This window comes from Portunus trituberculatus, chromosome 41 (assembly GCF_017591435.1).
Source record: "Portunus trituberculatus isolate SZX2019 chromosome 41, ASM1759143v1, whole genome shotgun sequence".
NCBI classification, from domain to species: domain Eukaryota; kingdom Metazoa; phylum Arthropoda; class Malacostraca; order Decapoda; family Portunidae; genus Portunus; species Portunus trituberculatus.
In genome coordinates this window covers 37,561,318-37,576,020 of record NC_059295.1, presented here as the reverse complement: position 1 = coordinate 37,576,020, position 14,703 = coordinate 37,561,318, and the positions used below count along the sequence as shown (strand labels likewise).

The window sequence follows — 14,703 nt, the reverse complement described above, 5'->3', positions numbered from 1 at the left end:
TCATCACTTGCCAGAGTATGTGAGGAGCTTCGTCAGACGACTACTCTAGAAGAGGAAGATGAAGAACCAAGAAGGAAACGAAGAAGAGGTGATATGAGTGAAACACCTACCACCTGTGGAACATTAGATGAAGCAATGACCTCTATTCTTGCCTCCAGCAGTGATGATGAAACAGGAAACTCATCTGTAGTACCCTTACTCATAAAAGATATTGAGAAATATCACAGGGAGAAAAGAATAAGTGGAACAAGTCAAGATAGTTTGCAGTGGTGGAAGACAATGAAGACAGCCTACCCTGATTTGGCAAAGGTAGCTTGCCAGTATCCCTCCTGTCCACCAAGTAGCGTCCCTAGAAGGCAGCTGTTTAGTAGTGCTGACTTGATATATGACGCTAAACGCAATCGGCTTTTGCCAGAAAAGGTAGATAAGCTACTGTTTTTGAAAAGAAACTTGCCCATCTTGAACTTTAAATATTAAGTAATAAATATGTGTTTATATTATCAATTCAATCAGTTGGTTATAGATTAATAGTTAACCACTTTCAAAAGGGTGGAGGTCAAGGGAAGTGGTCGGTGGGATGCACGACGAGTTGGGTCCACGTCCCGCAGGGTAATGCCCGTATCACACGGTCACGTATACCCGCGACAGCGTGTCGCCCGACCAGTATGTTCGACGATCAGATCGCAGGAAACATAGCACACGGCGTTGATCTTCCATCCAAGACCTTCACCACCACAACAACAACAAACCCGGGCGGAGCGCCACTGAACACAATGGACCCAGTTGACCACGCTGCTGTTGGACTTTATGCAATTGCACTGCAAGAGCAGAACAAACGAAAAAGGAAGGCAAGGATTTGGACGCGAAGGTGGCTAGTCCAGCACTTGTGGTGGTAAACAAATCAAAACTAAATCCGATATTATCTGTAGGTAATTAATAAATATCGTATAAGTGATGGGTATGCAAATCATGAAAAATTACAGTATTATATTGATGATATATGCCAAATAAAGCATTATAAAAATAATTTAGTATTTTTGTGGAGTATGTTCATTATAGTCTTTCCAAGACGGTCTTCCAGTCGCGGGAAATGGACAACGGTCTTGGATCATTCCCGATGACTCGCTGTCCTCTGAAAATCGGCGTTTTCTGCGAAGCGGTCGTCGATATTCCAGACGCGCGACACGCTGTCGCGGGTATACGTGACCGTGTGATACGGGCATAACGCACAAAATGTGTGGCTGAAACTCGTCATAAAACTTTATCATAACAAAAAGAACTTCCACTTTACTTCCACTGTAAACTCAGGAACTCCCTTCCTTCGTCTGTATTTCCGTCTTCCTATGAATTAACTTTCAAAGAGAGAAGTATCAAGTATTAAGACAACATTCGAATTCATACTTTTATACTTATATTTTTGTTATTAATCATTGTAGGCCCTGATGATGCCTTTTGCTGTAAGGTGAAACGTTGGAAAATAATAAAGCAGGAGGAATGAAGATTTCCATGGTGATTTCCTATATATATATTATATATATATATATATATATATATATATATATATATATATATATAATCTGTGTGTGTGTGTGTGTGTGTGTGTGTGTGTGTGTGTGTGTGTGTGTGTGTGTGTGTGTGTGTGTGTGTGTGTGTGTGTTTGTGTGTTTTCGTGTGTGTACGTGTGTGTGTCTGTGTGTGTGTGTGTGTGTGTGTGTGTGTGTGTGTGTGTATATATATATATATATATATATATATATATATATATATATATATATATATATATATATATATATAGATAGATAGATAGATAGATAGATATATATATATATATATATATATATATATATATATATATATATATATATATATATATATATATATATATATATATATATATAACCTTATTTCATATTCTTTTCAGTATGACATCCTTTTATTTTTCCTAATTACCTGTATTGTATTTCATTCTTTACTTATATTGTCATTCTTAAACCTTATTTTTCTTTCATATGTATTGCTTCTTCTTTAGTTTTTTTGTCTACTATATTCTCTTGTTTCACGTCATTAGCCGTTTTCTTGTTTGACTTCTTTTTTCATCATCTTATCGTTCATAACTAACATTTCCTCATTTTTTTCCTTATTTTCCCTTCCATTTTCCCACTTTTAATGTATATTCCTCTACCTCATTCTTTCATTCTCCACCATTACCTGTGCTTTCTTCTTAACTCCTTCCTTTTTTTTTTCCATCAGATAATTTGTATTTCTACCATTCCTTAATTTTTCCTTTTGGTTTCTCCTTTTACATTTCTTCTTATATACATATTCCAATAATATCTTTATTTTTTCACACCATTACCTAATGAACTTTCTTCTCAATTTCCTTCCTGCCTCCCTCGCCGCTCTCGTGACAGTGGCTGCCATTCGTATAGACCTGTGGCTCGTGATAGACGGTGTGATTACCTCATGAAGCCATTCCCCGCTGAGAGGTGCGTGTGGCGCGGGTCTTTGCTCTCGGAGAGGATAACACTACTCATGTCTGGTCTTGACGCACCGCTGCGGGAGACTGTGGCGTGTTTATTGAGGGAGGTGGTCCAGAACTTCCTTCTAATGGCGTGGTGTGACTGAAGTAGACGGTGTGACGGAGGATGTGATTTTTTTTTTTCTTTTCTTTTTTTTTTTAGTACTGAGAGTCTGATTGTTGGATTTGTGAGTTTGTACCAGAGTAGAGAGACAGTGTTTGGAATCAGAGATCTCATTTTTAGGTTGGTGGTTGTAGGTGTGACGTGGAGTGTATGTTTTATCAGCTATGGACTGAATAGAAGACCTGATTGTACTGGAGTAAAGAAATGGATTTAGAGACAATGATTTTCGTATTTAGAGTTGGTGGTTGAGGGTGTAGCGTGGAGTGTATTATGTTATATTGGCCATAGACTAAGTATGGTGTCTAAGAGGAAGACCAGTTTATCGTGGAATATATTGAATTTCGTTTCATTGACAACAGACTGAGTACATTATCTGAGAGAAAGACTAATTTATTTACTTATCTGGAAACTAATCAAGCCGTAGCCAGGAAGAAAGAGTTGGAGAGAGAAAAAAAAAAGAGTTAGAGGGTTTACCAATAAAACATACGAGGAAGTGGCGAAGGTAATAGACTCTTGCATGAGTAATGTGGATAGAATTATTTTGACATGTTAAGTGATTGCTTCTAAAATGAATCCATAGGGTACGTTAATGACACGAGTAGTAACCATTAACTAGTACAGCTTTTTATTATTGAGAATACATTACCTTACAGCTCTTTCATCATTTAGGGGAACATGAGTGTGTGTGTGTGTGTGTGTGTGTGTGTGTGTGTGTGTGTGTGTGTGTGTGTGTGTGTGTGTGTGTGTGTGTGTGTGTATTTGTGTGCGTACGTGCGTGCCTGCGCGCTCAAATCCTGCTTTGAACCTTGCTTTTGGCTATTGCCGACACACACACACACACACACACACACACTTTAACTGGTTAGAGGGATTGCTGACTATTTAAACTGTTCGCTTGTTTTGTATTATTGAGGATATGTATCCCTTCTGTTGTCTTGTTTTCTTTATTGATATATCCTAAACATTCCTCGTTTGTTTTTGTTTTTCTATTTCTGTTGTATCCTTGGTTTTCTTTTATAGTGTGAAGATGAGCCAGAAAAGAATCTCGACTCTAGGAGACAGAAGGAATGCACGGAATCCAAGCTCATGAGTGGATGTGCATCAAATGAAGGACAGGAGTATAGTAGGTGGGTGTCTGGTTGTCTTTGTATTTAACTTTGTTTGTGTTTATGCCTATATGTATACGTCTGTGTCCATTTGTTTTGACTCTAACGAATCTCTGAAGATACCTAATTTTCATCATTATTTACAAAGTTCATGAATCAAGGCGGTCAGTCATTCGGTAACAATTTTTGGTAATCATGATTTAATCGTAATATTTAGTTACATAACGTTCTTTATTATCAGACTATTAGGGCATCAGCAAAGTATCACATACTCAGACGTGAAATAGATATTACGGCAGTTCTAACTTTACAGATCAATTGAATTGTACATGTTTTTATTGTTATTTATTTATTTTTTTACGTTACTGAGTTAAGACTGGTAATAAAAACGAGCGCAACACACACACACACACACACACACACACACACACACACACACACACACACACACACACACACACACACACACACACACACATATATATATATATATATATATATATATATATATATATATATATATATATATATATATATATATATATATATATATATATACTATAACGAATCTGTAAGTTTATTTATGGTGTGTGTGGATGGATGGATGGATAGGGTTAAATGCTATTTAGAGTAAAAGTATGCATAAATACCAACAACAGTAATAAATCATTGGTAGTGAGAATGTTCGGAGCATAAGTATGTAGAGGACAAGATAGTGGTGAGGCAGGTGTGATGGTGGTGATGGTGTTGATGGTGACGACTTCTGGACATTGCAGGAGACTGTGAACACTTAACCCAAGCAGCGTGTTGCATGGTAGCACTGAGCGAGGGAGGCGTTGGATGAAGAATTGCTTTAGACAGGAGAGGGGCGAGCAGAGCAGGATGAGAGAGCGAGTCAAATTTGGTCAGTCGATGGGAAGTGAAGTCATGTCAGGGTGTGTTGGGATGTACGTGTATTCAGAGCATGTGTGCAATTTGAAATAATGTGCACGCACGTCCCTTAGTGAAGATGCATTAGTAAAACTGTTTAACTGAGTTACGATCACATTTATTCCAAGAGTCTATCTGTTCTATATCCTATATTGCCATTTCCCTAAAGAGTTAGTGGAGTAAGCCAAAGTCTAGAATAAACGTCAAGAAACCTCCCTTGTAAAAGAAGTCAAATACAGCAGCAGGCTGGGAGTTCCAGAGTTTACCAGAGAAAGGTATGAATGATTGAAAGTACAGGCTACCTCTTACATTAGAGAGTTGGAAAGAATAAGGGTGAGAGGAAGAAGGAAGTTTTGTGCAGCGAGGCCACAGGAAGGGGGGAAGCATGCAGTTAGCATGATCAGTAGAGTAATTAGCACGAAAATAGCGATAAAAGATAGAAAGGGATGCAACATTCCGTCGGTGAGAAAGAGGCTGAAATCAGTCAGTCAGAGGAGGGGAGTTGATGAGACGAAAAGCTTTTTATTCCATCCTATTTAATAAAACTGTGTGAGTGGAACACCCCCCCAAACATATGAAGAGTACTCCGTACAAGGACGGATAAGGCCCTTGTACAGAGTAAGCGGTTGGAGGCGCGAGAAAAACTTGTAGGAGACGCCTCAGAACACCTAACAATTTATAGAGGCTGTTTTAGCAAGGGATGAGATGTGAAGTTTCCAGTTTAGATTATGAGTAAATGACATACCGAGAATATTCAATGTACGTAGAAGTTGGGGACACCTGAGTGTCATGATTCCGGGCAGAAATATAAACCGCAGGAGATTCAGGTGATGGAAGGCTCAAGTACCTTTTGTGGACAACCTCTCTATCAAGTATAGCACGAGAACGGGTTGTGTTAAACCAAGATTTAGAAGGTTTAGGATGAGATAAAGAATGAGGAATGTACGCCTCCATGCCAGACACTATCACCTCTGTTATGCGTTCAGCACAAAGAGACGGGTCTCCGACACGGAAACAGTAATCACTCCAATGAAAATCAGCATAATACCTCCTCAGGTCCCCCCATCTAGCAGAGGTAAAACACCAGAGGCACCTCTCCTTTCTGGATCCTGAGGAAGAATTGGAGAAAAAGGACAAGATGCAGGTATGAGGAACCCAATGTAGAAGGTAGGGTGACAGCATAAGCAGAAGGATTAGAAGTAAGGAAAAGGTCAATAATGCTAGACGTATCTTCAAGACGGTCAGGAATACGAGCAGGGAGTTGCACCAGTTGCTCTAGGTCATGGAGGATAGCAAAATGAAGGCTAGTCCACCAGGATGGTCAGTGAAGGGAGAGGAAAACCAAAGTTGGTAGTGAACATTGAAATCTCCAAGGACGGAAATCGCAAAAGGATAGAGGAACAGAATGTGCTCCACTTTGGAAGTTAAATAGTTAAAGAATATACTATAGTTAGAGGAGTTAGGGGAAAGATACACAGCACAAATAAATTTAGTTAGAGAGAGACTATTGAGTGGAAGCCAGATGGTAGAAAACTCGGAAGATTCAGAGAGTGAGCAGGAGAGCCCGTCAAGTCATTGCGCAATATATATATATATATATATATATATATATATATATATATATATATATATATATATATATATATATATATATATATATATATTCTTTTTTTCACTAACAGTTTTATTAGATAGGGTGGAATCAAAAGCTTTTCGTCTCATCAACTCCTCTGACTGACTGTATTCAGCCTCTTTCTCACCGTCTAAATGTAGCATAGCTTGCTGTTCTCTACTGCTATTGTCATGCTAACTGCTCTACTATTCATTGTAACTGCATTCCTTCCCTTCTCCTTTGGCCTTGCTGCACATGGCTTTCTTCATTCTTTCCCCCTACCCTATCCAACTTTTTTATGCAAGAATTAACCAGTATTCTCAATCATTCATACCTTTCTCTCGTAAACTCTAGAACTACTACTTGCTTCCTATTTCTTGACTTCATTTAAGAGGGAAGTTTCAAGATATTTATCCTTCTCTTTTGGCTAACTCTCTCGGACATGCAAAGGGGCTGGCAATTAATTGAGCTTTTTTTCGTTTTATGTTGCCCTTGTCCGATCTACCCCTTCTTACATAAAAGAGAAAATATTGATTACTAACTATAACATTGCCAATGATTTCTGGAAATTCATTGTTTGTTGGGGGGAAAACTGCACAGGTGGGTTTATTGCTGTTTCAACCAACGCGCTGTACTTGATTATTGTCCTTGGCACGGTATGCATCTCACTGTTTTCCTTATGGGAGGTCCAGGAGAGATGAAGCCCCACGGTGTTAGGTTAGTTTACTTAATGAGGGTTCTAGTAGGTCAGTGTGGAGTGCCGGGGAATCTTAATATTAAGTTGATGATTATTAAGATTATAATATAACTACGATACACGTGGATATCATATCACAGACATACAGACGTACAGATATACCGTATTGGGACGGTCTGAGAGAGAGAGAGAGAGAGAGAGAGAGAGAGAGATTGTTAAATTATAAGTTAAAAATACTAGATTCAATCGCTACGTAATCAAAAGTTTAACACAAATATTTCACTCCAGTCGGAAGAGGGAGAACTGAGCTGTTCAGAAAAAAATGTCTTTCATTAATGTAACGCCAATAGTAATGTCAATCAAATCACTTTTAATTGCGTCCCCGCCAGTCATATGGTGACGACTGCCAATAATTTTGGGAGGGGGAGAAAACAAGGGCACCCAAGGAATTAGATTGTGGGAAAACTGCGAAGTCTGTCATACAGTCTGGCTTCACTTCTAATCTGAGTAGGTCAGTCGCATACTCGCTCCTGAAAAAATAGCGGAACTTTTATATAGAACATAGTGTTTATCTTATTATTGTTATTATTATTTTTTTTTCATTATTATTATTATTATCATCATTATTATTATTATTATCAAATTGCTTATACAGTCTGGCTCCACTTTTAATCCGAGCAGACAGCGGCGCCTACCCTCTCTCTGTGCTCGATATCCATGTGTGTGGTTATGATATGCTAATGTTTAGTGTAAAATAAGAAATATATATATATATATATATATATATATATATATATATATATATATATATATATATATATATATATATATATATATATATATATATATATATATATATTGTGTTGGCGGTGGTGATGAAAGAGAAAAGAGGGGAGGGAAGTGGCACCACTTGGTACACTCCTTCCTTAAAAACAGTGTATTCAGTCCCACAGACAAGGTAGTGAGTGTTCTTGAGAAGGCAAGGTGCCAAATAGGAAATTGTGGCGCGTGTCGCCGCCAGAGCCGCGCAGGTGAAAAGTTAAAAGCACATTAATTTTGTGTGTAAGTGGTGAATTCTACTTTGTAATTATTTTTCTAGTGGTTACTTTGTGGTGAGTGATATATTCTTTTCCGGTGAACTGGGCTGTAAGTTGAAAAGAACGTGAGTGTGGGGAAGAAAAGTTCATTTGATATTATTCAGTGCGTTTATTTATTTAAATTTAATGAAAAGTATTGTGAATGTGCATTCTTGTATAAACCATTGAAAAATATAACCGGTGCCTTAAGCTCAGATACTGCTACCATTTGGAGAAAATAAAAACCAAAATTGAAAATGTTCATAATCTTTTACTTAAAAAAAGAAAACGCATTAAAAGTAGGAATTGCGGTTGGGGTAAATAATGGTTGATGCTCCAAATTTACTGATGGAATTTCAGGCGAGTTCATGAAAAACTGTTTTCACGGTTTCACTGTTCCGATAAATACTAGGGAAAGAGGATGTTCCATAATAGTGGAAGAAATGCAGGGTGACTCCTATCCATAAGGGAAGAGGTGAGCTGAGGGAAGAAATATGAATCCATAGCAATGGTAAATGTAATGGCTAAATTATTATGGTGAGTGATGAATGATAACCGTAGATAAATAAGTCTGTAAAGGATCGGAAGATTTTCGGAGTGGAGCAAAGCAGATCTAGGTACAGTAGTGGTGGTTTAGAAAATACACTTGTTTATGAAAGAATTAATAGAAAGAAGTAAGAGGTTCAGAAGTGAGTTATATCTAATGTTCATAGACCTAGAGAAAGTGTATGATACAGCAAAAAACAATATCATTTTTTACTGTTGGCACATATAGGAATAGAGGAAAGAGTGGTACAGGTGATCAGGAAAATGTACAACAGTAACTCTGACAGTGACACTGACCATACATGCTTTCAAACAACTCTACTGCACCACCATCCTGACGTGGTGCTTTTCCACTTTTCGTCTCCATTACTCTGGCTGCACCTCCTCCTCCTCTATTGTGCTTGCCTTATTTAGCTCTATAGCAAATCAGCTTTAGTATCTCCTTAATTTTTCAGTCTCAGGCTATCCCTCTTTCTCCTCCATATTTAGCAGTTTCTTAAAAATACTCGGTTTCCTTTCTTCATTCACTCTTCCATCTCATTATTTTCCTTCTCACCTGCACTCGAGTTTCTCTCTGAGAGACTTGTTGATTTTTTTTTATCTTTTCCTGCAGGCTTTTGGGCGCCCAGCAGCACACACTTTCAGAGACATCTGTGGCAAGTGCAAGACACAGGATGGAGAATGCTGTAACTTCTACAGCATTGTTGGTTCAAGTTTTTTTTTCACGTTCATTTAGCTAGGAGTAACAATTCATGAGAGTTATGATCTATAGAAGTTACTTATTAGAGATCTTGCATTATGAAGATTTGTTTAAAGTTCTTAGCTTGGTCTATATTTATCACCATCATCGTCTTCAGTTATTCTTTGTTAGCCAGCTAAATTCATGCAGTCTGTCAGTCATTTACTTTGTTGATGGTGTCAATTCAAAGGTTGCATATCCATCCCTTTCTACTCAAGCCATCTCATTGTCGGTTCTAAGCCTTCCTTTTTGTGTTTAATGGTCCATATTGCTAAAGCATTACCCTTCCTATAGGTGGAAGCTCATAGTCATTACTGCAAGGTCTCTGTGTAGCTGTTGTGGCGTGCTTATGGTAGTTATTCCTTCATGCTGATGTCTCATTTAGGGAAGGAGTGCTGTGTTAATTAGTTTTATATACATTTTTTAAAGTATTTTTGATATTTATGATGGCAATATAGTATTTTATGTACGGGGAAAACTGCCTTAGGGCAACAGAAAAAAAAATGTCCACTTAGTTACCAATTTCCGAGGAAGTCCAAGAGAATAGGCCAAAAGAATAGGATATACATCTTGAAACCTTCCTCTTAATTGAGTTCAGGTCATAGGAAAATGGAAGTACAGATGCAGGGAGGAAGTTCCAGAGTTTACCAGAGAAAGGTATGAATGTTTGTCACTATGTACCTTCTGGTTAACTCTTCCATTAGAGAAGTGGAAAGAATAGGGATGAGGAAAAGAAGAAAGTTTTGAATAGCAAAGCCGCAGGAGGAGAAGGGGAGCCTTGCAGTTAGCAAGGTCAGAAGAGCAGTTTGCATGAAAATAGCAGTAGAATATAGCAAGAGAGGCAACATTGCGCAAGTAAAAATGAAGCTGAAGACAGTCAGTGAAAGTAGAGGAATTGATAAAACAAAAAAAAAATTGATTCCACTCTATTTAATAAAACTGTGTGAGTAAAAGCCCATCGTACTTGCAAAGACTACTCCATTCATGGGCAAATAAGGCCCTTATATATAGTTACCAGTTAGGAGGGGTGGTGAAAAATATTGGCTTCAGAATGCCTAACTTCATAGAAGCTGATTTAGCAAAAGATGAGAAGTGAAATTTTCAGTTTAGATTATGAGTAAAGGACAGACCGAGGATACTCAGTATAGAAGAGGTTGAGAGTTGAGTGTCATTGAAGAAGAAGGAATAGTTGTCTGGTAGGTTGTGTCGAGTTGATAAGTGGGGGGAAGAATTGAGTTTTTGAGGCATTGACTGCTATTGAGTTTTCTCTGTCCCACTCAGAAATCCTGAAGAGATCAGAATTCAGGTGTTCTGTGGTATCATTGTGTGATATGTTGACTTCCTGAAGGGTTGGGCATCTCTAAAAGAGATGGAAAACTGTAGGGTGGTGTCATCAGCATAAGTGGATAGGGCAAGAAGTTTGGTTTGTGAGATAATTGAAATTGTTTGGCTAGGCAAGGTGCAAGTATGGAGGCACAATTTTTTTTTTTTAAGCGAAAATTTGTTTTAATGCTAAAAAAGATGTCATCTGGGTGAAAATTGTTCACGACTTTCAGGGCCAATGTAATTAGATTTGTTGCATTAACCTTACTTTTGGCTTCAATGTACATCTGACTCATCTAAAGAGATTCTTCGTATTATTTTCGACTTAGTACAAATTTTTGGACCCATTTTGGACCATTATACAGGAATTTTGACATTTTGCAGCCATTTCAGTTTTTCTTTTTTTTTTCTTTTTGGCCATTTTGCATTTTTGTACTTATCTTTATTTGTTTATTTTTTTGGTAAAGATTTTTAGCTTTTTTTGAGGGTTTGTGACTCATGACAACAATAATCAGGAGACCAAATGACACTACTTTGGGCATATTTTTCAGTGGGGTTGGCTATTTTTACCAGTTTTTTTTTTCTATTGTTATGACAAGCTTCAAATAAATAGCTTTTTCAGTGAAGTTTTTTTTTTCTATTCAAAATACCTAAGAATACTTACGGGAACTAATATTGCCGTCTCAGTTACCTAAGCTCGCTTGAGGTATTCCTCACAAATAAGAATAGATATGCACAGAGAACAAAATAAATATCAATTGTTATAGTTTATTATATACAGTACTGGCATCCTAGTCAGGTACATTCACGGGACCATTCTTCTTTCCTCATCAACTGTTAACGCCACCCCGTCTCACTATAACCAAGCTATTTCAGTGTCGGTTTCCCTTCATTCCACTCCTCCACTTCTGCACACGTCACAGCAGTCTCACATGTGTCTGTTCTGCATCTCTCATTCACCCTTCACTGACCTCACCCTCCCGTCTCATCACTCTTCACTTCCCTGTAACAATCATTCACCCAGCATACTCTTGCCTGCTGCATCTAATTATATATTCAGGTTTCTGAGCCGTACATGAACATTGGCAGGATAATACTGTTCCTTAAAACCTTTCTTTGCATCCCTTTCTTAACCACTGTAGCGCGCTATCTTTCACAAACTCTCCTTTTTTTCTTCTTCCTCACGTAAATATTGCATTATCATTTTGTTACCTCCCAATCAACTCTAAACTTCAAACTTTCATGATTCTCAGAACATTCATTAAGTTCTTTCATTCCCCCCTTCCATAATTACCTGACAGCATGGTCATAATTCCTTCTATGTTTCAGATATATAAATATGTCAACATTTGCACCATTCCCTGTTTATTACAAATACACTACCATGCATACGTCACACCGTGCACATTAATTATTCCTTGCTTAGTGTGTGTGTGTGTGTGTGTGTGTGTGTGTGTGTGTGTGTGTGTGTGTGTGTGTGCGCGCGCGTGTGTGTGCGCGGCCGCGCGCACGCAGTGGCAGCATCGTAACCAATGAGGTTTAACCGAGGTGCGATTATTGCTAGTTGAAAACTTTTCCCAGTACCTACACCGCCTGGGTGACTTGAAATATTATAGTCAGCCATGGCAATTTTTTTTTTTTTTTTGTGTGTGTGTGTGTGTGTGTGTGTGTGTGTGTGTGTGTGTGTGTGTGCGCGCGCGCGAGCGTGCGAGCGTTTTGTTAAGATTATAAATAAGGGTTGCAGCAGAATTGTCACTGAATTATAATTTTGTATGATGAAATTAGTATAATTCTATACATCAATAAATTAGAAAAATCCAACCATGTTTCTGTTTTTGTTTCTATCAAAGTGTGAATTGAACAGTAGGTAAGAAAGTGGCGGCTCTGTAAGGGGCGAGGCAGCAGCGCCTTGCCTCAGGCGGGCAAGGCGGAAAAGAGGTACGGGTAAGTAAACAAAAAAGCGCAGTCATTTGGTCTTTCAACAAAACTTGAAACATGAAGGTAATGTGAGATTAAAGTTGTCTTGAAACGAAGGAAATCTAGTTAATAGTTTGAAGGACAGTCAAGCATACTTCAGGTTAACTCAAATATAGGCAAGGTAATACTCCTTCCTGCCCCTGCAACCCCCCCAACTCTAACAACTGCCACCCCCACTCCCTGATGCCCACTTCAGCAATGGACTCGCCCAGAATGATCACACATTCGTCCTCCCCTGCTGTGACAATGGACTCGCCTACGATTCATTGGTTGAAATATAGGTCAAGGTCGCGCCTGGGGCCATTCCTAACACTGGTTTCTTAAATGTAGGTCAAGGTCACGCTCAAGGACACAACACTGCATGGTTCCTTAAATGTAGGTCAAGGTCACGCCTGAGGGCATTCCTGACACTGGTTCCTCAAATGTAGGTCAAGGTCACGCCTGAGGGCATTCCTAACTCGGGTTCCTCGAATGTAGGTCAAGGTCACGCCTGAGGGCATTCCTAACATCGGTTCCTCAAATATAGTCAAGGTCACGCCAGAGGGCATTCTTACTCTGGCTGGTCACGTTCAGAAACACTTTCATTCTCTCCGGTTTCCTCCCCTATTGTGGTAATGGACTCGCCCATGACACTTGTTTTACTTCCTCTCTCTCCCATTCCATACAAATGGACGCACCCATTACTTCCGCTCAGCCACAAACAACCAACTAGCAGAGAACAGCTATTATTATTGAGGAACCCTTTATTCTTATCACTCCCAGCTTTTCTCTTTAACATCCTCACATCATTGCTCTATTCTAAGCTCTTTAATAGGTGAATAAATAGATTACTTACGGACATAGCATCAAAGTTTTATTCATATTTATATAACAAGTGGTATTCTGAAGTTTTAACAATCTTTTCCTGTTTGCAGAGCATGCAAATCAATATATCAATCATTATGCAACACAAAGCAAACACTGAAATAAAAACCTTACTTGACAAGACAACAGTGATTAATCAACAGATTTTTCAACCACATGCACAAACACTTCGCGCTGCACCGCTGCGTTATGAAGGATGCGAGGACGGACAGACGGACGGACGGACGCGGACGCGCACACGCGCACGTGCACGCGCACCCCTACCTCTAGAGTCTAGACCATGCAGCCGAAATAGTTTTCAGTTATCCCTATTCGACTTCCGCGATCTCCTAGTTTATCGTTATGCCTTGGAAAGAAAGCAGGTACAGTGGGCGCAGGCAGGTGAACCAGAAACACAGCTTACACACCTTGCAAGTCTCGCAGGACAAGATTTAGCAATAAACATTATGATGAAGACTACCAAAACTGTTTCAAAAAAACTTCTAAGCACCCGATACACATATTACTGTAATACAAACAGTTCCATGTGGCGCTATGTCTATACAATGGAGTGTGTAAAATTCAATGCTTGCTACGACACTTCTACCCTTATTTCTTATTTTTCTTTCATACATGTTAAATTTTCCAGCAAGGAGCAAGTTCAATATTTAAGCTGATGATCTTCCAAGAAGAAATGCTCACTGTGCTTCCATGAAATTATATAATTCAGTAAGAACTTTTCTGGTTCAGAATAACATTGTTGAGATACTTGAAAAGATGGTGAGCGACTCATGGGAGATGTTGATCCATTCATTATGAACAACAAACAGTTCATGGTAGGACAGAGGAACAATGCTTTTCTTCCTGATCAGAAGCAAGTGACAATGACTCCTATTTCAGTGTTTTGAACTCAATGAACAGGTCATACGATTCTCACTCTTAAATACCAATCCTATCCAATTTAAAGAAAAAATAACCTGAAACATTTAAATTTCTCAAGAAATGAAAAAAATTCCATTTCCCCATTAGTTCCTTAATCAAACAAAATGCATAGTTCACAAGACTTGTGTTCATTAAAATTCTTCTTTCTATCATGGAATCCGAGGTCTTGTCAAAATTAAATTAGTCTTTCTTTGAGACTTGTTACATGAAATGCACTGCAGCATATCAACTCTCTCTACAGGACTGTTAAAGTTAGTTTGCTCGCTCTTG

General features: G+C 38.5%; 1 non-coding gene across 1 annotated transcript; it reads left to right on the top strand.

Annotated features, from left to right (window-relative positions):
• Positions 1-12,174: 12,174 nt before the first annotated feature.
• LOC123517218 lies at positions 12,175-12,322 on the top strand. The gene has a single exon (XR_006678423.1). It is a non-coding gene; the product is annotated as a U4 spliceosomal RNA (small nuclear RNA).
• The last annotated feature ends 2,381 nt before the right edge of the window (positions 12,323-14,703 follow it).